This window comes from Rhincodon typus, chromosome 17 (assembly GCF_021869965.1).
Source record: "Rhincodon typus isolate 14 chromosome 17, sRhiTyp1.1, whole genome shotgun sequence".
Taxonomy (NCBI): Eukaryota; Metazoa; Chordata; class Chondrichthyes; order Orectolobiformes; family Rhincodontidae; genus Rhincodon; species Rhincodon typus.
Window position 1 is genome coordinate 27,588,616 of NC_063348.1, and position 26,971 is coordinate 27,615,586.

Below are 26,971 nucleotides of genomic sequence, written 5' to 3' on the forward strand. Positions count from 1 at the left end.
GACCAGACTGTGTTTGCTCTTTTGACTGTTTATAAAAGATCCAGTGACACAAGTTAATGTAGAGTGATAAGGAGAACTCGTCATGGCTGGCTTTCCATTTTCTACTCTCCCTGAACTTGAGTTTGTCATTTGAGTTGCCCATATCTTTACATGTACCAAATTACATTCTCTGAAGATCCCTATACTCACTGACCTACAATGACTTTCAGTTGAGTAATGCCTTCATTTTAATATTTTCATCTTTTGTTTTCAAAGGGAGAGGCAAGACCATGTAACCTCCCCCAACTTTGCAATCCTGTGAGCTATCTGGACTTTTTCAAGTCTGGTATCTACACATTCTTGATTTTTAATTGTTCATTGAGTGCCGACTCTGCCTAAACCCTGAGATCTAGGATTCCATCTCCAAACCTCCTTAACCTTTAGATGCCCCTTAAAGCCTAGATCTTCAAACAATCTTTTGATCATTGGCCAGATGTATTAATTGATGCATTGATGTTAATAATGTATTAATATTGAACAAAAATGTCTTTCTGTAAAAATCCCAATCCCTTCAATGATTAACCAGATATGTATGGCATAACAATTTTAGCCTGAAGACTTCCATTGATTTCCTGTCAAATGATCTACAGTGGGTGGGGTTTTAAAGCTGGAGCTGCTCTTCTCATTTACTTGTGTGATGCTGAGTGTAACATGAACATGCAACGTCAAAAAATCCTTAGTTGACTGTCACCCTCCTTGTTAAACAATCACTGCAGTAAAGCCCATTGTCTCGGAGAAACAAAGTATTCTTCTATACAATTAAACCTCTACTGTCAGATGTTAAACTCACTGATTTTTGCATCCTCAATTTTCACAGGAATTAATTGCCTCATACAGAAATGGTGCAGTATATAAAATGTTGAAAAGAACCATGTGTGGTCACAGCTTTCTTCTGTATTTGGCAAGCAAACTTATTTTGAATAGTATATGAATGCTAAACTGAAGAGAACACATTCTCTGTTGAACAGATGATGAATTGGCTATCTGCAAGCTGAAATTTCTGTGCTTTTTAAAATTTGATAATGCATTTGGCATAAAATTGAGCTGATTTGCTTTATTTTTGGTGGATGTTTAAGTACGTCAGAAGCCAAAAGGTTTTGTCTTCAATCAAATAGTTTTGACTAAAACTTATTTGAGCTTGGTATAATATCAACTTGACCAAGATTTTCTTTTGCATCAAACAATAATGAAATATTTGTGAATTATGTTAAATAGTGGCATATACCCATAGCTCCCACTGTATATCAGACATATTATTTGTCACCATTTATAGGACATGCATCACTAACAAAAAGACAAGGGGGAAAAATACAAGTTTTTGGTGTTGTTTGGTTAACAGGTAATGGATATTTTTCATATTATAGTCCACTTCCAGGGAGAGTGGTGCAAAATGACTTGCCTGTATTGTTCTACTGTCCTTGCATTTGAAATCTGCTGCCAATCTTTTGGTGGTCCAATCCAGGGAAGTGTTATGTTACATAACCAAAGTACTGTAAATGTTGGAAATTTGCAATTAAAATAGGAACTGATGGTACCATTCAGCAGGTCTTCCAGCATCTACAGAAAGGGAAACATTTGTATTTCTTATGAACTACCCTTGTTCTGTGCTTACGAATACCTGACTGCTGAACAACGTAGGTCTAGCACTTTACACTGGGGAGTGCTCGTGGCCATGTGAGACCCACAGAAAGTGACTCCATCACCATTGTAATAAAATAGACCTTGTAATTCCCCTACTCCCGTTTTGCCATCTTTCCTATTCCACATTTCCTTTCAGCCAGATTAACTTTCCTGCCACTATCATATTAAATATTATTGGTGTCATCAGGACTTTTAAGTATCTTGATGCAAAACATTTTCTAATTTGGTGAGAAGCATGTGAAACTTTTGAAGTGATTAAAATGATGAGAGCTGAATGCTTTGTTAAAATGTTCTGTTTCAGAGTAAGTATGCAGCAGTCACTACAGATTACTGTGCAATGGAAAGATAAGGAAAGGGCACAGATGGAAGGGGAGGCAAATGGCTTGCAGCTAGTCCAGTCCCAAATACTAGGCATAAAGCAATAAATCAGATAACTGGATATGACAGAGAAATGGTACAGGCCCAGACTCAGCTGTCTGCTATGATTGAACTGAGCCATTTAATCCGAGAAGATTTGCAGAGTCAAACTAGCAACCACACAGCACTGCATGTACTGGTCATTTTTGGTTATAACAGTTATGGCGAAGGTAGGCCATTCAGACCATCTCCGGAAGCTTCTAAAGCGTCCCCATTCCGATATTTAATGGCTTCTTAAAAAATTCATTGCTTTTACAAACATAGGAAGTCAATTGCTGTAAAAGATCCACTGGCTCGGAGCCTTTCCCATTTAGTTAATGAATCACAATGCAGAGCTCTACACCTATCTGGTACCATATAATCTCTTGGGAAAGCTGAAATACCAGCTCTAAAGAAAAATCACTACCATTCCCCACCATTCACTAAAAATGTTATTCTGTTTCCTCATTACACTGTGTACCCTGGTTATTAAATTGAAATTTTCTGTTTGAGGTAATTTTTCTACATCTACAAGATTTATATGGTTAATTACTTGAGAAATCTTAATGAAGTGTTATTGCAAGTGACCACTATTGGCTGAATGTTAGTTTATTCAAAAGGGTAAGAATGGACATGGCCTCATAATGGGCTTTGCTTGCAAATATTAAATTGGCTACATGGGTGATTGCTAGTGGTGATTAGTAGTTTCTAAAAAAAACAAAACACATGATAATTTTGGTGGTGGGAAAGTCGCTCAGTTGTGTGTGATAACACTTCTAGGTATAGGGAAAAAGAAATGGATATGGGCAGTTTACAGCATTTTGCTCCATTTTGACTCCATGCCACTGACGACCAATTAAGCCAACTAATGGTTACGTAAGACTTTAGAATCTTCCAGTTGGTCTCGTGGTCTTCAAGCAATAGGTGACAGTGCAGCTGTCTGAAAACCAGGTTGGGACAATTTAGACATCCTCTTGTCTACCTTATTTTAGCAGCAATTGCAGTTCCCGTTCCCCTGCTCCCCCCACCACAACCCCTACCCTCCCAAACTCACGGCATGCATGCATGCGTGCGCGTGTGCGCGCGCACACAAGACATCACCTAAATAGTGGTGAACCAGCTGCAAAGCTCTTTCTTATTTTATATTTGAAAAAGTTTGGAAGACGTGTCTCCATTTTTGGGATGTTTTCTCCCTCACTTACCCACAAGGGCATCTTGCTATTACTTTAAGTGATGGGTCTCCCATTGGCTCTTCATCTTCAAGAACCAGCCTGCAGGATATTTGATAATCAATCTGTTCACAGATGTTATTGCATACCACTGAAGTCAGTAGGACTTGAACTCTGACCATCTGGCTCACGCGTGGAGACATGACCAATGCACCACACCAGCCCTCAGGAGCCAAAGTGATATCTTCAGTTGTATGGCAAACCTATTTAATTGGCTAATTCAGGTGAAGAAAAATGGCAATTGACTTTTACCCAAAGTGGGAAGCTTCACTTGAGCCTGACAGTAGGATCTTGAATCCTAATAGAATAGCCTGCACCATTTATCACTACCATTTTCTTAGTTAAACGCATGAGGATGAGGACAGATTTGACCTCGCATATAATGCTTTTTATGGTTAACTAACTAAATGACAGTCATTGCATAAGTGAAAAGTATGTCAAACATAGATGAGTAACTGGAGAGCTGCTGTCACACTCACTATACCAGTACTAATCAACTCCTTCAGTGATGGGGAGATGCAATGGAAAACAAAATGCAAAAAAGCTAAGAATATTTGGAGAGTTAAAAAGGACATAAGACCATGAGAACTGGAAACAGGATTATATTGTGGGCTGGATTTTATGGCCACTACTGTTGTATTTGATGGAGAGGAGGGATGTCATAAAGTAAAGCAGGTGGCTTTCCCAGTCTCTTCCTGCCCAGTCCCAACTTGTTCCCCATATTATGGTGGGTAGGGAAGGGACTGGGAGAGCCACTGACTGCTGTCGGGCTGGAATTGGTTATCTGCTTTGTGGGGTTTGCTATGTCCAGAGACCCTCCATCTCCTTGCTAAGATCGTACTCCACCTTTAACCTTCCTCCATGGCTTCTCAATCCCAGCCCTCCAACCCTCCCCAGACCCTTAGCTGGAGTCAGGTGTCAAGCCTGGCCAAAATCCAAGAGGTAACGCTTCAAGTCTGGGCTTCGGTAGTGTTCTTCCTGACAGGCTGCCTGCATTCCAGCACTGGTTACCACTCCATCTAATCGCTGCTGGGGACAACCAGTAACACAATCTGATTGCCCTAGTGAGCTGTCCACCAGAACTTCCTCCCAGATGGAAGTGGAAGTAACACTGTGAAAGATGTGAGCTGCTCCCAGCTCAGTTTCATGTGGGCAAGCTAACAAGTAATTTATTGGTTGAACATTGGGGAAGGGGGTAGTAGCAGGGAATGTGGTGCCATGTGAAATCCAATCTCATATGGTCCCTCGAACCATCACTGCCATGCCATAAAATTGTATCTAATCTTCTACCTCGATTCCACTTTCCGATCTTTGTCTCATTTGAGTTTATCTCCTTTATTATGATATGGAGCTGGACAGCCAAATGAAATCAGCCTCCCTATCTCTAGGGGGCTCGAATCAAGCAGACAATAAGCACAGTTAAGGGATAAATCAGAAGGAAAATAAAGGAAATGTAACTGGCCGGTTCACTTAAGCAGTGTCCATGATCTGTAATATTACAGGTACATAGGGTTGTATCTTGCTAGATTTCCAAAGACACTATTCAATGCATTTTAATCAGGACTGATGTCAGACTAACTGGCTTGTAATTTCTAGTTTCTTCTCGTTCTTTTTTGAACAGTGCTGCTACATTTGCTAACTTCCAATCCACTACAACACATCTAGAATATAGGCAATCTTGGACAATCATAACCAGTGCACTTACAATTTCTGCAACTATTTTTTTTAAAGAACACTGATGTGGACCATCAGATCTTTGGGATTTGTTGACTTCTAGTTTAAGATTACATTTTCTCTGCTGATGTTAATGACATTAACAAACAGGGAAACAGTCCTTACAATTAAGATTAACTAGTATCATAATTTTAGCAATGCCTCATGTTTTTCTGTGTTGAACAAGTAATACATTGTTCATGTACAAGTGAATGGGATTCCAAAATACTGTAATTTGTTTAGCTGACCAATATAGTCTTGTAGCATTGCTGAACTTTTAAAACAATTCGGACCAGGAATCTGATTGACCAGTTGTGCTACATGTTGCGTTCAGCCTCAAACAATATTTGTTCTCAGATTTTCATGAGATGTTGGGATATTCTTCTCAGGTGATCAAATGTAGCATCAGGATAGTGCTGAATGACGTTTCCACAGAAATTCATTTTCATGCCTATGGCCAAAGCTGAATTGGTACTCTTGGGAGTTGAAAGTTAGAAACCAGGGGAAGAACCTTTTACTTCTGAAGGTGGTAAGCTTGGGCACAGGAAGGGGCCCTAGTTATGTGAGCTGGTGATATAAACCAACACTGCCACCTTCTCGATTCCTCCAGAAGATCTGGGTGGGGAAGTTTTCTGACCCACCACTGATTGAATGCCCTTAAGTTGCCAGTAAAAGGCCAGTTTACCTTTGTGCTTGATTCTTTTGTACCTGACTGGGAGGATGGGGTGTTCCTCTGGGGATTTCTGAGGTAAAGAACTGCTGACTTCTGATTGGGTGTCAACTCTCACTAGGTGGGATTTTCATCACTGGTGTCTTAATTGCAGGCCAGAGTGAGGATAATTAGTTGGAGAAGTGCATGAGTTCATGGGGACTCTGTGGTTAGCATTGTTGCCTCACAGCGCCGTAGACCCGGGTTTGATTCCAGCTCGAGCAACTGTGCAAACCCAACACTGACCACCTTTCCGTATCTGTGTTAGTTTCCTCTAGGTGTTCCGGTTTCCTCTCAACGTCCAAAGATAAGGCTAAACTGCCCATAGTCTACAGGGATGTGTAGGCTAAGTGGATTAGCCATGGGAAATGCAGGGTTACAGGGATGGGGTGGGTCTGGGTGAGATGCTATTCAGAGGGTCAGTGGGGACTTGATGGGCCAAATGGTCTGTTTCCACACTAGGAATTCTATGATTGAACTTAAAACTGGTTGAATTGAGTCAAGATCATCTTAACATGCTAGAATTAAATGTTGAAGTCATTGGATTGAAGCCAGCTACCCTATATGCTCAGTTTTTTTTTTTGTTGGCAGATTTAACTCTTAACTACCCATAGACAAATACTTGTGCTTCTTCAGATTAAAATTCTTCCCACTGTCTTGCCAAACAGAAAATCACTGATTGTCTAAGCAGGGAATTTGTAAGTCTCAAACCAGATTTGACTTAAATAAAATCTCCTTTTGGCAGGACAGAAAACAAAGACAAATTTATTTTTGTAATTTTGCACTCATCAGGACAATCTGCAAGAATACCAGTAAAGGGAAAATCCAAATTTACACTGACAGGAGAGTGCTGCTTGTTTGGCAAATTTGCTTCTGCTGGAAGCATTACCGTGGAGAATGTCAATCATCAACAATTGCTTCAGTTAACTGCCAGATGGTTTAGATTTTAAACCAGGAAAGTTGATTGGTTCTTCAGTGAGGACCTTTCTGAGTATTGACTGTTAACTGTCAATTATCATTAACTGCTGCATTTCCTTAGCAAAGCCTTTACTAATCAAATTCCACTTCCTACAATCCAAGCTGCACTGTCTTAATCATACTATAATCATACAATGTAAATAATACCTTTCTCCTTTATCACAGTTGCAAGTTGTCCTGCTGAATTCAAGATGAAAAGCTCCAATGAAATAGGTGTTTTGTTATGGGGAAGAAAATCCCATTACATCCATTTTTGAGACAAGATGTCTTTAGTGTAAATTTGAGCATAAAACCTTCCGTTGTGTATGATATGTGGGCAGGCACTCTAACTTTTCAAGTCAGCCCAATAACCCTGATTCATTGAAAATTGTATACGAGGAGTAACACCAGGCATATCTGAAAATGAAATACCAAATGCGTGTAGCTACAACACAGCACAACATGCATGCTAAACAACAGAAGCAGTATGAAATAGGATCACTTAGCACTCTTGATAACCAAAGGATCAGATCAAAGTTTTTTGGTCTTGTCATATCCAGCCATAAATGATGGTGCACAATTAAATAATAATGAGAGGAGAGCTCCACATCGATCTTCAGTCTGTTAGTCTGACATCAGTCCTGATTAAGATGTCAGAAACTATTTGCATTGACTGGTGTCTTCGGAAATCAAGCAAGATACTTTCTCACGTGCCTGTGATGTTACCGATTGTGGAGACTGCAAAATCCCTTTTGGCCTCCTCAGCATCCTATATTACAGATTCCAGTCTACAACCAATTCAAATCATCCTATGTGATATCAAAAAATGGCTGAAGGCACTGGAAAAACCAAGACTAGGGGTCCTGACAACATCCGGCTGTGATACTGAAGATTTGTGCTCTGGCACCACGCTCCTAGCCAAGCTGTTCTTATACAGCTACAACACGCATCTACCTGACAATTGCCCATGTATATTCTGTCCACGCAAAGCATATCCAATCCATACCTCCTCTTACTATCAGTTTACTGTCAATCAGCAGTGATCAATGGTGTGGTCAACAGTGTATTCAGTGTGGCTTACTCAGCCATAACCTCCTTACTGTTTTTCATAGTAGGTTCTATCAAGGCCAGTTGGCTCCAGGCCTCGTAACAAACTTTGTTTAATATGGATAAAAGAGCTAAACTCCACATGGGAGGTCAGAGTGACTGACCTTGACATCAAAGAGTCATGGTAAAATTGAAAAAAAGAATTTGGGGTCAACTCCATTGGGTGGAGTCATACCTACCACAAAGGAAGATGATTTTAGTAAAAACTGAAAGAACTGCAGATGCTGGAAAGTAGAAACAAAAACAGAAATTGCTGGAAAAACTCATCGGATTTGGTAGCATTGTGTTCAGAAATCAGACCACAGGAAGACCATTTTAGTCATTGAGGGTCAATCATCTCAGTCTTGAGTCATCCCTGTGGGAGTTCCTCCTTGTAGATTCCTGATTTCTCAAATACTGAAGCAGTCCATGCCCATATGCAACAAGTCCTACACAACATTCAAGCTTGGCTGATAAGCAGCAAGTAACATTTATCTTGTACGTATGCCAGTTAATATTCATTTCTAACAAGCGAGAATCTCACCATTTTCCCTTGATATTCACTCAACTCCCATTATTAACATCCTGGGGGGTTACCATCTACCAGAAATTCAACAGTATAGTCTGTATAATACTGGTCTACAAATACAAGTCAGAGCCTGGGAATTCTGTGCTAACTTCCATCATTTCTAAGGCACAAGGCAACAGTGTGATGGAATACTCCCCACTTGCCTGGATAAGTGCAGCTCTAAAAATGCAAAAACTGTTGAAATTTTACCAATTTTTAAAACTGGTTTAATTCATGCTTCTAGGCTTCACTTTATTTTTGTGATTATCTTCCAGCTCTGCTCTCTTGTTACATCTGAGAAGATTTTCTTTTCCTTTTATCACGGATGATAAAACTTACAGAAATTGAAGGAATGTGTCCACGATTAGCTGAATCTCTGAGATACAGATGGCCGGAGGTGGAACTTACCAAACAATAAACCTTCAGTTTTACTACAAAGTGATTTTAAGGACAGATACAGGACAGTGTCAGATAATCATACATGTTAATTAGAAACGAAGAATGAAGTGAAACACAGCCAACTCAAGCAAGCTCAATGCAAACTTCAAAGATTTGTTTTAAATTATTTTAGAGGCATATGGTAACCAGGCACTTGCAGGAATCACAGAAATAAACAGGTGAGGTAATCTCTCCGGGTTTGTACCTGACTTGGGCGTACTTAACCCTAGTATTGAGCGCAAACAAAAGTGCTACACCTGGATGTTATCATCCTTCACTCCAATTACACATTGAAACAAAACGCAAATAAAACAGAGGATACATGTAAGCTATCAGATAAACGGTAACGAGATGCAAATTGCCCGAAGCCATACTCACAAACGACCAAAACTTTTACCGAAACAAAGAAAGGAACGCATTAAACATGTTTCTGGTGGGTAGCTGGGCATGCCTATGAATACTTGCAACACAATAGCATTATTCATCTCATCTTCTTACATTTAGGGAAAGCCTGCATGTCAATAACCTTTTAAAAAATTTGAGGCGAGGAAATATTAATCGTGTTCTGAGAACCGAATCGTGGTAATGCGTTATTGCCTCCGTTTACACATAAAACAAGTTAAGGCGGTATCTCCAGATGAGCCAATTCTATCCTTTGAGGGGAAACAGTGTGTAAGCTTCTTCGCTCCTGCTCCTTCAGCGAGGGAGGAGGAGCAGAGCTCTTGCAAAACTTTTTAATCAAAAGGCATATGCTGTTTCGTGGAACCCTTCCAGAACAGCAAGCAGGGACAACAGTTGCCATGGTGACTAGCCCAGCCTGTCAGCATTCTGCAATCAGTGGAAGTGTGCTGAGAAGGTCATGTGAGGGAGTTGTGGGAAACCCAGTAGGTATCTGAATCCAAACTACTGTTAGTAGCAGTTCAGCTAATAGGGAGGTTTGTCTGGGAAATATAAACCGGAATGGAGGGGAGAGGAAGGCACTGCGTGTTGCAGGTAATAAAGGGTGAACTCTACATACTTTAAGGTTTATAGCACGGCACTTAACGCTGGTTTTCGGCTTTCTGGAGCACACCGGCATATTTAACTTTGGAAGGTGATGTCATGTTGGATTCTATTAGACAAATACTGAGAAAAATTAAATATTAACTAAATGTACATATAACCATTTTTAGCTATTTGTAGGGCTAACTTTACGGGGGGGATTAAGAGTACTTTTCTATTAAAATGTGATTATTTTGTTTACTTTTTAAAAAATAACTCTTTAAAAGTACTGGATTTACATTCTTTCAGATATTTTAATGTTGTTTGTTGTAATTTTTATTTAATCTCGTCATACTTTATTCCCAGCCTGGACCCTGAATCTGTTCATTTAAAGAAATAAAGAAGACGTCCTTGTTTCACCATTTGACTTAGCTTTTCCATGAGCATGTGGCTTACTTACTGTTCAGTTCATTGATATTCTCGGCCATTTTCCTTCTCTTATGTCCCTGGATTTGGGCAAGCGGGGCACTGTAGTTTTCTTGCACTTTCTATACAGTGTGCCTTTTGTCTACTCTCAAATAATGAAGTGTGGCTGTGATTGGTTCGATTTTTGTTTTGTGCTGAGTGGGAGATGTTGCTGTGGCCTTCGCTGTTCCTTGTACCCAGTGGAACACCTGGAACTAATTGAAAGTAAAAGCAGCCAAGGCTGTGGAGGCATTTCTACCTCTGCTGCAGGCTCACTCCCACATTAGGAGTATGGAGATGGAGGAGGTCTTTTTTTTTTTCTGGACATTATCACACTCTTCACTCTTTTTACTTTTTATTAAGATACATAAAAGAACCAGCTCTTGCCTACTTGTGCCCACATAGATAGATATAGTGTTATATTTCAGGTTAAGCATGCCGTTATAAGGTGCTTTTGATACGTTTCCCCTTTTTTTTTTTGTTTTTGCTGACCTAAGATATTTCCACTTTTTGAAACAGGAAAAGTCTGCATTGCATCAACTTTTCCATCTCTGTCCTGCTCTTTTGACTTATCACTGTAAATTAATAAAAACTTTGAGAGAGAAGGGGCACCTGCTTGACAGGTGTGTTATTAACTATGAGTTAATGATTTGTTCCAGACTTCAAAATGATGGAATCTCAGTCCTCAACTATTTGGTTATATTTAATAATTTATCTGTTTATATAATAGCAAATTTGATTGGTTTGTGCTAAGTGTGTAATATGATTTTCTCCTGCCCCTGTGCACTACAGAATTGAGACTTGCTTCATTGACCAGAAAAGCACATGACATTCTCTTTTTGGTACAATACTGACCTTGAAAATATTCTCATGGAACCATCCCATCTGTAATATCCTAATGAAGATCAATATTTGTGCTCAGGAAAAATTTTTTTTTTTTACCCAGAATGAATACAGATGTATCTTTACAGCTGACTTCTGTATTTAAATTGTGTTTAATAACTAAGGAAAAAATGGGTTATGACAACTTTTTGGAACATTGGGCATTGCTGGTTAAGCTAGCATTTGTTGCCCAATCATAATTGCTGTTGAAGGTGGTGAGGAGCTGCAATTTTGAATCACTACTGTCCAATTGGTGTAGGTAGACCCACAGTACTATTATGGAAGGAGTTTGATCAAGTGACATGAAGGCATGGTAATATATTTCCAACTTGGGATGGTGAGTGGCTGGAAGGGATATTTGCAGGTGGTGTTATTGATTCTTTGTTTAAAATGTTGTAGGATATCAGCTTGCCTGAGAAACGCTTTTAACCTTTCTAAATTCATAGTTGTGGATTACTGTTGTGGAGCAAAACCTGTTGCATCAAACCAATATGTGACCACACAATGCTTAATGTATCATAAGATAGTTGTTATCAGGTGTAGTGCAGGATTGCTGAAAGGTGTTTATGAATTTGGGCTCATCTCCAAGCAAACACATCATTCAACTTTTAAAGGTGTGGTGCTTGGTTACAGATGCTAACTTTCAAGTCAGTTAGGAGCTTAGATTCCATCACCTGCTTTGTTTTTTTGTTTTTTTTTAAAATGTCCATGCTGCAATTGGAAGAAGAGCAAGTTCTCCCAATCTTGTGGCCAACATTTGAATAAATAACATCAATAGCACAACATCAGAATCTTGTTTGTGCTGTTAGTGAGACCTTTTTTTATTGTCTAAATATTGATTACCACTTATTTCTAAGTCGGTTTCATGTGTGGCTTTGAAGGTGGTGTACGTTTCATACAGACCTTGCCTTCTGGGCCAGCGGAAGGTCTGTGTTGGGAAGGTGCAGTCGAAGGAGCCTCCTATAGCTGTGATGCGTCTTGTAAATGGTATACACTACTGCTATTGCAGTGGAGGGGGCCTGTTAAACATGCTGCTTTGTCCTGCAATGTGTCCAGCTTCATGAGTGGTTCTTGGAGCTGCACTCGCCCAGCGAGTGGAGAATATTGCATCAAATGTCTGACTTGTTTTTGACAATGGTGAACAGACTTTGGGAGTTACTTGCTGAATTTCCAGTCTTTGACGTGCTCCACAGTATTTAAATGACAGTAATGCTGCTGTTTGCCAAAGGGAGATGGTTAGATTCCCTCCAGTTGGCTATGAACATTCCCTGACATGCATGTTCTGAATATATCTTTGAGTGAGACTGACCAGGTCTTGCTGCATGCAGACAGTAACTAAATTAGTACCTGAGCAGTTGTGAATGGTGCTGAATATCGCGTAGTCATCAGCAATTGTGATGTTGAAAGGAAGTTAATTGAACCAGCTGAAGATGGTTGTGGCTGGGGACACTACCGTGAGGAATTTGTAGTGTTTTCCTAGGTCTGAGTCAAATGGGATCCATCAACTGCAATCATCTTGCTTTGAGCTCGGTATGATCCAAACAAGTGGCGAATATTCTTTTGATGCCCAGTGACTTAAAATTGTTAAGATTTCTTGATGTTCACGCTCAGTTACATTTTGTCAAGGGCAACTGCTTCTCGCCTCAGGAATTCAATTCTTTTACTCCACTCCCTGGGAACAATTTGTGGAATATAAGCCTCTTTGTAACCTCGGTCGAATTTAATGGAGACACCATGTCATTTGTTTTTTTGGATAGGTCAGCAGAATGAAGTACCGGAGTGATGATTAACTGGATAATGATGGCCCCTCCCAGGATTGAGGACCTGTTTGCTGAAGTCATGTCTGTGACATGAGTGCAGGCTGGGCAGACGGTGGCTGCTGTCAGTAAGATCCCGAAAGCCACAAGCAATCTGCACAAGTTTGCTTTTTATACTCCCCACAATGTGAGTCCATTAAATGGGCCTTCCCACCAATGATTTGTTTGGGGTCATAGTTGGAAGGTGACAAATTCCTCACCTGCCATTACCCACCAAATTCACCAGATTGATGTCAACTTTCTAACCCTGTGTTGAGCTTCTGAACAGACAGTCAACTTATGCTAAGAAAGTGTACTTGTTTCCTCTTCTGTCATTTTACCCCTCTCCACTTATTTGCTATAGAAATTCTCACTCATGCCTTTGCTGCCTCCTAGATTTGATCGAGCTAATGCTGTCGGGGCTGCTGTTCTGATCCAAAATTCTGCTATTGCCTTAATTTGCGCCAAGTCCCATTCATTCCTTGGCTCACTAGCTTATATTCACTGCTAGTCAATCAAAGTTTTGATAGTAAAATTTGCATCTTTACTTCCCAATCCTTCCATTGTCTCACCCTTGCCTCTGGGATATCTGCACCCTGTGAATTCTGTCTTCCTGATTGCCTGTCTTTACATCACACCAGCATGGTGGCCATACCTTCATTAAGCTCTAGAATGCTCTCCCTAACTCTTTTTCTGCCTCTGTCACATTTCCTGCTTTAAAACATTCCTTACAACCTCCTCTTTGTTTTGTGAACAGAAAATACGTTCTTCTACTTGAAGACACTGGTCAAAATCTTGTTCCCTCCATCTGGATTAGTTAGTTGCTGAGAGTGGAGTCACTTTATCTGGTGAATGAGGACATCCCAGCCTTCCTAACGCTTTCATAGGAACAAAAGACCATCCTGCCCCACTATCAGTAAGATAATACTTAATCTGTTGGTTTTGGAAATTCCACATTCCCATCCACACGTTTTAATTCCATTGGCAATCTACTCTACCTTTTTAAAAAATATTCAACAACCTCATCTGTATTGCCTTCCATGTCAGAATTCCAAAATAGCACAACTGTCTGAGAAAATAATTTTTTCTCATCTGTCCTAAAGGAGTGATTCCTAATTTTAAAGCAGTGCTACCTATTTCTACAAACAGAAATATCCTTTCTACATCCATCCTGTCAACACCATTCTGGATCTTGAACACTTCAACAAAGTGATTGTGCTCACTGTCTCTTCTAAAATCAGTGGAACCAAGCTCAGCTTTTCCAACCTTACCTAGAATGCGAGGAGTGTCTTATGAGGAGTCTACCTGGTCAATATCCTGTGAACCATATCTTATCTTTTTTTCCTTTTTTTTCTTTTTTGATTTGTAGATTGAATTGGAAAAAGGACAATTTCTTTTTTCAAAGAACTGAGGAAAGGATTGCTGAAAAGCAAGTTATTGAAACTCCTTGTAAGTTGTGTTTACACTGTTGCTTTGCAAGCATGGCGGGGGGGGAAGGTGCAGGAGAGAGCCTGGCACCAGAGGTTAATGCAGAAACTGAGATTTGGCTGGCAACAGATGCTGATTGGCTTGTAGTGTTGTGACCAGTTATGGATGCCAAGGTTATCAGATGTACAACAACTCTCTGGTTCCTGGGTAACTGAACAGCTGTTGAATGTGAAAGATAAATACATTGAGAAGCTTTCAGACCTCTGGAAGGGAAAATGTTCTTTGTTTCTCTACCGAAATACAGTGAAAAGCTTTGTTTACGAGGGGTACAGGTATATCATTGTAATCAAAGGATGTAAAGATCAAAAAGACTTGGACAGAGGCATGCAGGTTACATTGCACAAGGCATGAAATCAGCATGATCAACGTTAGCAAGATAAGTATTATTTGAACCTGGAGTCCGTTCATCAGTCTGATAATGGTCAGGAAGAAGCTGTTCCTGAACCTGGTCTCTTCAGATCAGAGCACCTGAAATTTGAAGAGTGTCATACTAGTTGCTGTAAGCGGTGGCTTTTAAGTAGTAAGTAAGACTTTGTAATTAGTGTCACAATTATCTGGCTGTCCTCTTTCAAGGGTCATTACAGAAAAAAACTTGGGGGTTTGCGGGGGAAGAAATTGACGAACAAACTCCCAGCAAATAAGAGGAACACCTCAGTAAGCCAGTGGACTGGCTCAATTGAACAATCGTTAACTTTTTTGTTTTTTTTTAAAAAAAAACTCTCCCATTAAAACTGAATGGGAGACATTTTCAAAGGGGGTTAGAGTTTTAATTAGTAGTTATATGTTAATAGTTCATAGTTGTTTGCCTGTGTTTAGAATCAGTATTTGTAATAATTAGTAACTCCTAGTTAAGTAGAGAAACCTGGTTTGTGTTTTCTGTTGACCTTCATCTATCCAACAGGTAAATTGGTGACGTTGTATTTTTGATTTTGTATTCTTAACTTTGGCAACAGTTCCAGGAATACTAGTGAGGATTCTTTTTAAAAGGGTTAGAATGGCAAAAGTAGCCTAGTGGGGAGATCATAGATTGGTGTGTTTTTTTTTTTTTTTTTTTTTTGAGATAATTTTTGAGAACAGCATCTTCTGAAGCCCTCCAAGAGCAGCCTTTTACTAGATCTGGTATTGTGCAATGAAACAGGATTAAATTATTAACATTGCTAACTAGGGGTATCTTCACAATGTGATTATATTTTAAGTTCAGTTTAATGTGAGGAAGAGGAGTGGGCTCAAGATGGATATTTTAAAGGGCATTTATGATGGCATGAAAGTAAAGCTAGCTGAAGTTTGCTGGCAAACGAGATTGAATAGAATATAGTCAATAGAATTGCAATTCTAGACACTTGAGATCTTTCAAAATGTATAGAATAGATGCATTCAACAAAGGAAAGAAATCCAAGGAGAGCACCCACCAACTGTGCTTGACTTAAATAGTTTTGAAGAGATAATCATAACTTAAAGCGCAAGCATATAATTATGCAAAATGAATGATAGATAAGATTGTTATTCCTTATTCTGTCCTATGAGTAAAAAATTAAGGAGAAATATGTATGAGAAAGCTAGCTTGAAATATAAAAACAGTAAGTTTTCAGTAAACAGTTTAAAAAAACTAAATGCTATAGAACGAGTTTACAGAATTCGTAATGGAAAAAGGAGATGGTAGATTGAATATGTATTTTGTATCCATCTTCACAATGAAAGTTAAAGTAACATCCCAAAATTGTTGGTAAATCAGAAAGGGGAGGGCCAAACCTCAATTTACTTTTATCTAAATGCATGAGATACGATCCAAATTGTTGGAGCTGTTGGCTGACACGTCCCTGGGTCTTGACAAATTTCATCCTAAGGCCTTTAAAGAAGTGGCTAGTGAGATGATTAATGCATTGGCTTTAATTTTTCCAAATTCCCTACATTTCAGGGAGGTTCCAATAGATTGGGAATGAGTGGAGGGAGAAAGACTTACATTTAGCATTAAAAAGAAGGGAGATGGAAATCGGGAAACTGCAGACAAATTAGCCTGACACCTGTCAGAAGGAAGATTTTGGTGTTATTGAAGATGTTATGGCAGTGCACTCAAACATGCATTCCCTTTCACAAATCTTTTATAACTATTGATTTCATGGGAGAAGTAACATGCTTTGGATAACAACTGGTAGATGTACTGTATGGTTTGATTTCCACAAGACCTTTTAATAAGGTGCCACATCAGTGGTTATTGAGTAATAAAAGTTCATAGTATAGAGAATGATCTATTGGCATAGATAGAAGAGTGGCTAGCTAGCAGGAAACAGTTAACAATGGATCACTTCCTGGTTGGTAGGTTGTAACAAATGTGTGTTAGGGATTGGTGCTGGACCTCCACTTTCTCTACAATGTATGTAATTGACTTGGAAGAAGGAACTGAAGGTATGATTGCTGATCAGTCAAAGGTAGATAGGAAAATAAGTTGTAAGAAAAACATGAGACTACAAATTGATTATAGGTTGTGAGTGGACTGTGATATGACAGATGGAATAAATGTGAGAAAATGTAAAACTGCCTGTTTTGACAGCAAGGCTAAAAATTAACCATCTCTAAATAATGAGAGATTATAGAACTCTGCGATGGAGAGATTTCATCCATAATTATGGAAGACTAGTTTGCAAGTGCAGCAAGTAATTGGGTAAACACATACTGCCCCTCACAATAACTTTCTGAATTTGAAAGTAAGGCGGTTATGCTTCAAGTATAGAAGGCATTAAGGAGTTCAAATCTGGCATATTGTGCACAGTATTGGTTTTTTGGTTTGAGGGATGTGAATTCATTGGGAGCAGTTCAGAGAAGGTTTACTAGACTCATGGCTGGAATAGGAAGGTTTGCCAGGTTATGCTTGAATCTGCTGGACTTCATAAGAGTAAGAGATAATTAACTTTAACTTGAATGAAAATCCTGAGGCATCCTGACAATGGACTGCTGATATAGCAGCTTTTTTACAAAGTGAAGGAGACCTATAAAAATGTAGAAGATATGAGTAGGCCATTCAACCCTGCTCCACAATTCATTATGATGGTTGACCATTCGGCTCAGTACCCTAAATCCACCCACCCATCTCTTGATCTCTCTCTTTTTTTTTCTTTTAAGCCACAGGAGCAATATAACCACCTCCTTTTAAATGTGTTGGCCTCAACCTCAACCACTTTCTGTGGTAGTAAATTCCACAAACTCCCTGCATGCTGTCTTGCGCTGGGAGCGTCTCATCATCTCAGTTGTAAAAAAATTACCTCCCCCCCCCCCCCCCCCCCCCCCCCCCCCCCCACCATTCCCCACACCTCTCGTTCTTTTAAACTCCAGTGAATACAGTCCTAATGGACCCAAACTGCCCTCTTAGATCAGTCCTGCCATCCTAGGAATCAATTTGGTAAATCTTCACTGCCATCTCTGTAGGAAGAGCATCCTTCCTCCGAGTATTCCAGGTATGGCCTCCCCAATAATAAGTGCAGCAAGACATCCTTGTTCCTGTCCTCAAATCCTTTTTGCTATGAAGGCCAACACAGTTTGCCACTTTTACTGCATGTGGCAACAGGTGCACAAGAACACTGGTCTTGTTGAACATACCATGTTCTCAATTTACAGTCAGTCAAATGATGATCTGCCTTTTTTTTTTGCTACCAAAGTGGATAACCTCACATTAAATGCATGGCAGATGCAGTATATGCAAATCCCACTGCAACATCTCTGCGTCCTCCTCATATCTCACTCTTCCACCCAGCTCTGTGTCATTTGCAGATTTTAAGATACTGTATTTAGCTAATTCCTCTAAATCATTAACATAATATATTGTGAATAATTGGAGTCCTGGTCCTGATGACTGCACCTGAGGTACCCGGGAAGGCAAATATAACGTCAGCCTTTGTATCAAAGGAAATGGAATATTAAGATTAGGGAGGTCTTTATTAAAACTATGCAAGGCACCACTCAGACCACTGCTGGAATACTTGAACAGTTTTGGGCTTATTTAACCCAATTTTAAAAAATGTAATGCTGGCATTGGAGACAGTCCAGAGAATGTTCATGTGGCTGATCCTGGGTATGGAGGAATCAATGAGAGGTGACCTCATTGAAACATGCAAGATTTTGAGGGGAACTTGACAGGGTAGATGTGGAAAAGTTGTTTCCTCTTGTGGGAGAGCCTAGGACAAAATCTCAGAATAAAACTACTCATTTTGGACACAGATGAGGAGGAGTTTCTGAGGGTAGCAAATCTGTCAGTCTTTATCACAGACGACTCTAAACTCTGGATTTTAAAGTGTGCCCTTGACTGAGAGTGTCTGTCTGCCTATCTAAGGGAATCAAGGGTTGTGGAAAAAAGGCAGGAAAGTGGAGTTGATTCAGATCAGCCATGATTTCATTGACTGGCACAGCAGATGCAGTGGGCTGAATGACCCACTTCTGCTCCTACATCCTAGGATCATATTGTGGAAAGAATGTTTCTGTTGAGGCAGCCCAGAACTAGAGATTGTTCAGTTAAGGCAAAGATAAAATGTTTTCTAACATAGGGTCATGAGGCTTTGGAACTGTCTGTTCCCTAAACAACAGTAGGAGCAAAGTCTTTGCATTTAAAAAAAAATTGAGGTAGATTCTTGAATATGGGGTGAAAGGTTATCAAACATTACGTGAAAATGTGGAGTTACCAAATCGGCCATTGATTTACTGCAAGCAGTACTTATTGAATTGTTATAGATGTTTAAATTTTTTTTAACTTCCTTTAATGGAGTTGCTGTGTGTAGCTAGACCTCGGTGGGTTACTGGGCATATAGAGAACAGAATACAACATTTAGACTGAGAATTTGTAGCTTGTCTGGACTTCTGCAATTTCATCGCTTCAAGTAAATCTGAGCTAAGTCAAATTTCTTCTTTTTTTTTCAATTAATCAAAAATGACCAAATGAAGCAATCTAGGTGGACCCATTGAAATTTGGATTTAGTTGGAGTGCAGGTTCACTGTTCCTTGAAAGTACAGTTGCAGGTAGACAGGATAGTGAAGGAGTGTTTGGTATGCTTGCCTTTTGTTGGTCAGTGCATTGACTATAGGAGTTGGGCGGTCATGTTGTGGCTGTACAGGACATGGTTAGGCTGATTTTTGGAATGCTACATTCAATTCTGGTCTCCCTGCTATAGGAAGGATGTTATGAAACTTGAAAGGGTTTAGAAAAGAAGAGTTTTAACAAGGATGTTGCCAAGGTTGGCGGGTTTGAGCTATACAGAGAGTCTGAATAGGCAGTGGCTATTTTCCCTGGAACGTCGGAGGCTGAGGGGTGATCTTTTTATAGAGGTTTATAAAATCATGAGTATAAATAGCGTGAATAGCCGAAGTCTTTCCCCAGGGTAGGCAACCCCAAAACTAGAGGGCATAGGTTTAAGGTGAGAGGGGGACCTGAGGGGCAACTGCGTGCACATGCACTGAGCTGCCAGAGGACACAGTGGAGGCTGGTACAATTACAACATTTCAAAGGCATTGGGATGGGTATATGAACCAGAAGGGTTTAGAGGGATATAAGCCGAATGCTGGCAAATCAGACTAGATAAATTTAGTATATCTAGTGGCATGGATGAGTTGGATTGAAGGGTCTGTTTCCATGCTGTACATCTGTGACTCAGTCTGTATCTTCAATGTAAGAAGTGCTGAGAAGGTGAAAGAGTTAGAACAACCACATGCGACTCCAGACTCCCGGCAATATGCCTGTCTCAAACTGTTCCCTAAAATGGCTCATCAAGCCACCTAGTTGGACTGAAGCTACAAGAAATGGGAATAAAAGTAAACCCAGAAGAATCACCCATCATTGACCTGGGGACTAAAATTGAGAAAAGTAACTCTACAAAGCCCTCAACACTGTCAACTTTTTTTTTCTTTTTTTGTTTGGCATCTAACAGCCTCCCTAAGAATCAGTTTCCTCCATGTTGCATATGACTTTGAATGTGCAGTGAGGGTGGTAAGGGCAATGCCCATCACCAAGGTGACTCTATTAGCACTAGTTCTGGCTAAGGCCTTGAGGGCTTACTGCCAGGTTTGACCTGCAGCAGGTAGTTAGAGAACCAACAGGCGCTATAAGCTGTTTGATATTGCCTTGACCTATATAACTGCCACAGATACATATAAGCAGGACCTTTTATATGTAGGAATGACCACAGCACAGTCCTTGAGGGGGGACTCTCATCTTGGCACTGAAGATGCCCTCTGTGAATTCATGTGGCACTACAATTCTTATCAACAGTTCCAGCAGCTCAGAATGGGGCTTCAGGAAGTGCTGTTGGCCATTAGACATAAAAAAAAAATTGTATTCAACTGAAATTTATAACCATAGGGCCTGCAAATCCATTGCTCTACCACTACCACCACCAATCCAGGAATCATTCCTGGTTCAAAAAAGAATGCAGGAGTGCCCCAGGCATACCTACAAAAAAAAAAGTGGTGTTAAATTAGTGAAGATGCAACTTGGGAATCCAGCATGCTAAACAGCAACAACTCATTGAGTGAAGTGATCCCACAACCAATGGATCAGATCAAAGCTCAGCAGTCCTGTCACCAGTTGTGAATGGTGGTAGACAATTAGACCGCTAAACAGAAAAGGGGATGCTTTGTAAATATCTCCGTGGCTCAACGTGCCAGAGCAAAAGACAGGACTGAAGCCCTGCAACAATGTGTTGGCCTCGTCCTGATGGCCAAAGACTGGCATTTGTTATGCTAGGGACAATTCCATTCAATCATTGTACTATCAAGAAATGGGCTGTGTAAGCATAGGATGTGGGCCCTGATAATGTCTTGACTATAGTAATGAAATTTTGTGCTCCAGGAATGGCTATAACAATAACCTCTACCTGACAGTTGTGCAATTTTCCACACTGTCTGCTTTTTTTACCAAAAGCAATGACCAATCCCACTCAGCTACTTAACACCCCATTGTCTATTCTTGGCCATCAAATGATGGCTGGTATCGTTGACAGCTGTGAAAGTGCAGTCAAGTGGCACTATGACCTACTTAACAATGTTCACTTTGGCTTCAGACCTCATTGCAAACTATGGACAAAAGAGCTGAATTTCCAAAGATGAGCAACTGCACTTGACATCAAAATCATTGGTAATCAGGGGGAAAGCTGCTTCTCCTGAATGAAGTCATATCTAGCACAAAGGAAGGTGGGTGTGGTTGTTGGAGGCCAATTATAGCCTAAGACATTTCTGAAGGAGTTCCTCAGTGTGTCCCTGACTCAATTGCTTTCAGCTTCATTTTAACTTTTTTTTAGTTTCCCCTCTATCAAACTAAGAATGTGGATGTGCAATCATCATTGCACAATGACGAACTATTTTCAGTTCCTTGAGTTTGAAGTAGTTCATGCCTGGGTGCAGTAATCCTGGAAAATATTCCGGCTCAGGCTGATTGGGTGGCAAGTAACATTTGCTGCATGCAAATGTCAGGTAATCATCGCCCCCTTGGCAGTTTAAAAGCCTCACCATTGCTGAATACCCCACAAAGACTGCCCCACAATTTAAAATAAAGGGTAGTGGAGGACCTGTTTTTAAAATATGCCTGATAGCAAGAAAGTAATAGTTTGTTGGTAGAGTTTAAAGGAACCCAGATTGTTGATTGGCAAGAAGGTGCAAGACATTTAGCAACAATGGCGGTCACCTGTGTGCTAACAGGTCTCCAAAGTAACAGAAAAATTATTGAGTCAGATTTTAGACACTGTACTATTTTAGCATCTGTTTATTTCCGTGGTAAAGATCTGGAATCTCATGTATTCAAGCAGAAATGCTGATAAATTACAAGGTCCACGTGACTCATATCAGCATTGAAATTGCCTCTTGAGACTGCAAGATTTTCTAAAGATCTACCTGCAAATTCAATGTTAGTTTGCTAGGTTTAGGGAGAGTGAGAACAGCTAGAGACACTGCCAGTTAATTACCAAACTTTGTTTAAATTTAAATCGGGCACGTGGACTCTGGTCAAATTACTGTCCTGAGGAATGCATCATTGAGAGTGGATGTTGCCTGTTTTGTTCAGTTAAAACAGGTATGTGTATGCATGTTCATTCTCTCTTAATCCGGGGTAGATTGGGAACTTTTCAGCACCAAAATTAGTGGCCTTGGGTTTATTCGTGAGTTTGAGGTATGCATCAAGAATGTGGACGTGTCAAAGCTATCCTGATTTGATTTCCCATTCTATGTTGTACAAACTCTGAAATGAGCCCAAGGCTGCCACTTCTGGTCTTAAGTGCCCAGTCTGCCTCTTTATACCAGAAGGGTAAGATATCTTAAATTCAAGGAATAGGTAACACTGGCAGTTTCATGTTACTGTGTAGAAGCAACAAAACATGGTGTTCACCATTAACCGGATTCTACATGAGAGAAAGCTTTGCCTATGACACAATGCATAATATGGCTTATGAATTTCTGGGCCGATGTGATGCCAGATACATAGGACATAAATCTCAAAGACTGGCAGATCATTTCGAATAGCATGTCTCTTCAGCTACTTGCAACAGGCAAGGTACCATCCATATCCAACCAGTCATTGCTTGCAAATGTCTAAAGTGCCCAATATGAGATTAATTTTTGGGATTTGCTAAATAATCCTGCAAACCAATTTAAGTTTCAGGAACAGTGTTGTGCACTTTGTGTACTAAAAGCTACACCTGTTAATAGACAGGGTGGCAAGAACACATACACATGCTGCCTGTTTCAATAGAACAAAATAGGTGACAACCATTGTCTGGTTTCATTCCTCATGCCAATACCTTGATCAATTGCAGTCAACCTGTCTGGTTCATGTTTAAACACAGATGATAACTGGCAATGAATTTATCAAACTGGTGCATTCTCCAGGGCAAGCCTCTACCAATCAAAACTTGCTGTTCTCATACAGTATAAAAAATGTTGGTTTAGTTTACATATTTGTTCTTGTGAAGTGTGCCAATTTTAATGCTTTGCCAAAATGTCTTCAGCAATGCTTTGGTTCTGTACTTATACCTGATGGAAGTGACGTTGCAAGCTAAAATCACTTGGGTCCATGTTAATTTACTGCCCATTTAAAGGACAATGCAATGTGTATCTATGAAGTGTGCTTTCTTGGTTATGATTAAGTTTACTGGTTTGTGGTCTGAGATGTAATTAGCTTACAAATATGGAGTCAGTGATTTCTAGTCTTTTGCCACAGTTTAAAATCTTGAAACATGAATTTTGCTTCTTTGCTGGAAGCTGAGAATTCTTTTTAAGTTATTGATCTCTGTAGGAATTGTGACATGAAGCTTGATTTTTATCAATATTAATGTGTGACTTTGAACTTGCATTTTTGCTTCTCGTGGTTTTCTGACTCATAAAAATCTGTGGGAATCAGTCAGCTTCTCTATGAAGCATAGCAGCTTAAATTGCATACAAAAAAACCTTTTTTTAAAAAAATATTCCCCAGCCTGGAATCCAAAGAGGAACTGGATCCATCCTTTCATGAGCTGAAAGTACATCACATTCGGCTTCTGTGGATTAAATGCAAAATTACGTACTATGTAGACCTTGACAATGCTCCCATATTTCCCTGGAATAAAGGGGAGATTTAAAAGAGCAAATAATAAGCTGACTTCTCTGAAGAACATGACTGGTTTTTGAAAGGCCCAGTGACGACACTGCCAGTAAATAGAACTGTTGTGTTTAATGAGGAAGGGGGTGGGGGGTTTGGTCTCAGCGTATGCAGAAAAGAGGGTCATTTCAGAGTCAATTCTGCCCTGACAGTCTCGATCTGCCTGAGCTTCAGCCTTTGAAAGCAAATGTTTCATTTCTTTTTTTCAAAAAAAGTGAACAGTTTGGGAGTTGGGTCTAAGGAAAAGAGAATGGTTGGATTATTTCCATCTGGTTCACATTGTGCGATGAAGAGACTATCTGTCTGAGAGGACAATGTGCTCAGAGTGTAAGCAGCTGGGAGGGTGACATTGCTGGAGACAGGGGACTGTTTTACAAAGCTCCATACTCGGAGAAACACTGCAGGAATGTCTTAGGAATGTGATCACAGGGCTAAGAATTCAGCAACATGGTGAGTGGACAATCAGTAGATTCCTTGCAAGTATCTTCTGTCATAGCATAGTTTTTGTTTTAAAAATCAGATGTCTAATTTACTTCAAACTTTGTAGTTTAATTTCCTCTAATACTGTCATTGATTTCAAACGAATAAAGGACTTTGAGTGGAAAGGATTGTACACAAACAAAATAGTCAGCCCCCTTTAAAAGGATCTGTTGACTTTTTTCTAACTTTCTGACTTTTTTTGTTCCCTTCATTTTGCTGGGGCACAGTGCTGTAGGCATCAGGAGCCCCTGCAGTATCTTGATCTCTTTCTGCTTTAGGCAGTGATATTGGTGACTATTTGTCTGAGGGGGTGAAGGTCTAGTTCTCACGTGCTGTCCACATACAATTACTTTCTAGCAGGAATGTAATTAGTTGTGGGTCTGGAATAGGAACTAAAATTTCTTTGTGTTGAGGCTTCACAACTGCTATTCTGGCTGAGGTCCGCTAACTTGACAGACTTGGGAAATTTCAATCCATGTAGCTAACTGCCACACCAGATTGCATCTTTACCCATGTAGGTGGAGATTTTTATTAACTTATGAGTTGACCAGGACCCCTTTTTTTTTTTCAAGAAGACTGCGGTAATAACAACCTATTTCCCACAAAGGGACAGTACTTTATATTTTCATCCTTTCTTCTGAAAAGAAATCCATTACCAGCTGGGATGAATGAATAATCAGGAGGATTGGAGATTAGGAAGATTTTCAGTTAATAAACTGTCTGTAACAGAGAAAACAAAGAAACCATTGAGGTAGGCAGCATGAATGTCTTGGAATCATGTGGCTTCTATGGAGTTACTGTTGATTTGGTTTCCCAAAAAAGTCATTCTATGATGGGCCTAATAAGGTCAGTCATCATATGTGTTAGGGCTGGGGCATCAGAGGAGTAAAGGGTCCAGTCCATAATTTATAAGTGAGATGAGAAGTGCGGAGCAGTACCAGAATGTTCCCAGAGCTCAAAAAATCCCACAGTCTGATTAGTATCAGCTGCTGTCTTTCAGAGTTCAGTTTTTTGCCCAGAAGAAAATCTCTTTAAAGCAGAATGTTTATCGGTGGGGGGGAACAGAATTAACCCCCATTTGAGTTTGACTCTCCAGTAAATTCTAAGTATTTCTGGTCTGTTGCTCTTCCTGAGATGTTGCTGTAATCATGCAGTTCAAGATAATTGTGTCCTAATATAGTGGAAACTAAAATAATTTGCATTTAGGCTACTGGCTGTCACCTGTCACTTGGGTCACGTTGTACAGTGATAATTCAGTAAATTGCATTAAATCACGTGTGTGCATATCTGCAGGACACACTGCCCGGATTACTCTGAACTGAAACCAGACTCTTCTTTTCTTTTCAACAATTGAAACGGTATGATGCAGTTTTGTATCTCAAAGCCACCTATTTCTCTAGCTTTGAGTATTTTGACTTCATTCCTCCTGGGGAAGGTAAGCAGATAAGTCATTGCTGTCAATGACTGCTCAGTAGAAAGGGAGATGTGGTCCTGCATTCAGAATTTGGAGAACTAGATAGAAAATTTACTGAACAAATGTAGTACTCTCTGGATTGCCCCCATTGCCGCATGCAAGTGGGTACAGAAAATGGATAAGGCAGATGAAAGCATGACTAAGTATGGTGCAGAAGGGAGGATTGTAGATTCCTGGCAGACTGGAATTGGCTCTTGGGGAAGGTGGCACCAATACAAGCTGAGATAGCAAGAACTGCAGATGCTGGAGTCAGATAACAAAATGTGGAACTGGAGGAACACAGCAGGCCAGTGTTCCTCCAGCTCCACACTTTGTTCACACCAATACAAGCTGGATGGGCTGTACCTGAACAGAGCTGGGCTAAGTTCCTATTTGAGACATTTTGGTGGTATTGTTGGGAGGGCTTTAAACCAACCTGGCAAGGCTGGCGCTAGGCTGCAGTGTTAAATGAAGTCTTTGCATCTGTCTTTACTAAGGAGTTAGAAGCTACCCAATTCAAGAAACCCTTCTGTCATTTGGAAGGGCTCAGAATTGAGAAGGTGATGGGATAATGTATCAGTGCTTAAAGTTGACAAGACACTGGGACCAGATGAGATACACCAAGTATATTGAAGGATGTGAGAGTGGAATTTGCAGGATTAGAATTAAGAATCACAGGGAATAAGTGGATTGTTTGGGAAGATTCAACATGGATTTCTAAAAGGGAAATTTTCTGTTTTAGCTAACTTAAGGTTTTTTTGAGGAGATGACAACAGTGTCAATGGGTAATGGTTTTGATGTGGTACGTGGACTTTCAAAAGGCATTTGATGGAGTGCCATAGTACAGATTTGTGAAATGCTATAGATCATGGAATAAAAGGGATAGTAGCAATGTGGATATAAAATTGGTTGAATGTTAGGAAACAGTTATCATTAAATGGATGTTTTTCAGGATGGAGGAGGAATTGTAGTGGAGCTCCCAAAGAATTGGAATTGTTGCTTTTCCTGTTTTTTTTTTTTTTTTTTTTTTTTTTTTTTTTTTTTTTTTT

The 26,971-nt window shown here is 39.9% G+C and overlaps 1 protein-coding gene and 1 long non-coding RNA gene across 8 annotated transcripts in view; one reads left to right on the forward strand and one right to left on the reverse strand.

The window, feature by feature from the left end:
* Window positions 1-9,465, reverse strand: part of LOC125485199 — a 59,806-nt gene extending 50,341 nt beyond the window's left edge. The window contains exon 1 of the long non-coding RNA XR_007263940.1: window positions 9,275-9,465. This is a non-coding gene — a long non-coding RNA (uncharacterized LOC125485199). The remainder of the gene's footprint in view (window positions 1-9,274) is intronic.
* The window catches only part of dennd2b (DENN domain containing 2B), a 397,329-nt gene that overhangs the window by 92,881 nt on the left and 277,477 nt on the right, over window positions 1-26,971 (forward strand). For 2 of the 7 annotated variants that reach the window (XM_048606821.1, XM_048606827.1), the window contains exon 1: window positions 9,771-9,869. The exons of 1 other annotated variant lie outside the window; for it this stretch is intronic. The gene's annotated coding sequence lies outside the window, so the exon portion shown is untranslated. 4 more of the 7 variants (XM_048606826.1, XM_048606822.1, XM_048606824.1 and 1 more) reach the window with 4 other exon arrangements.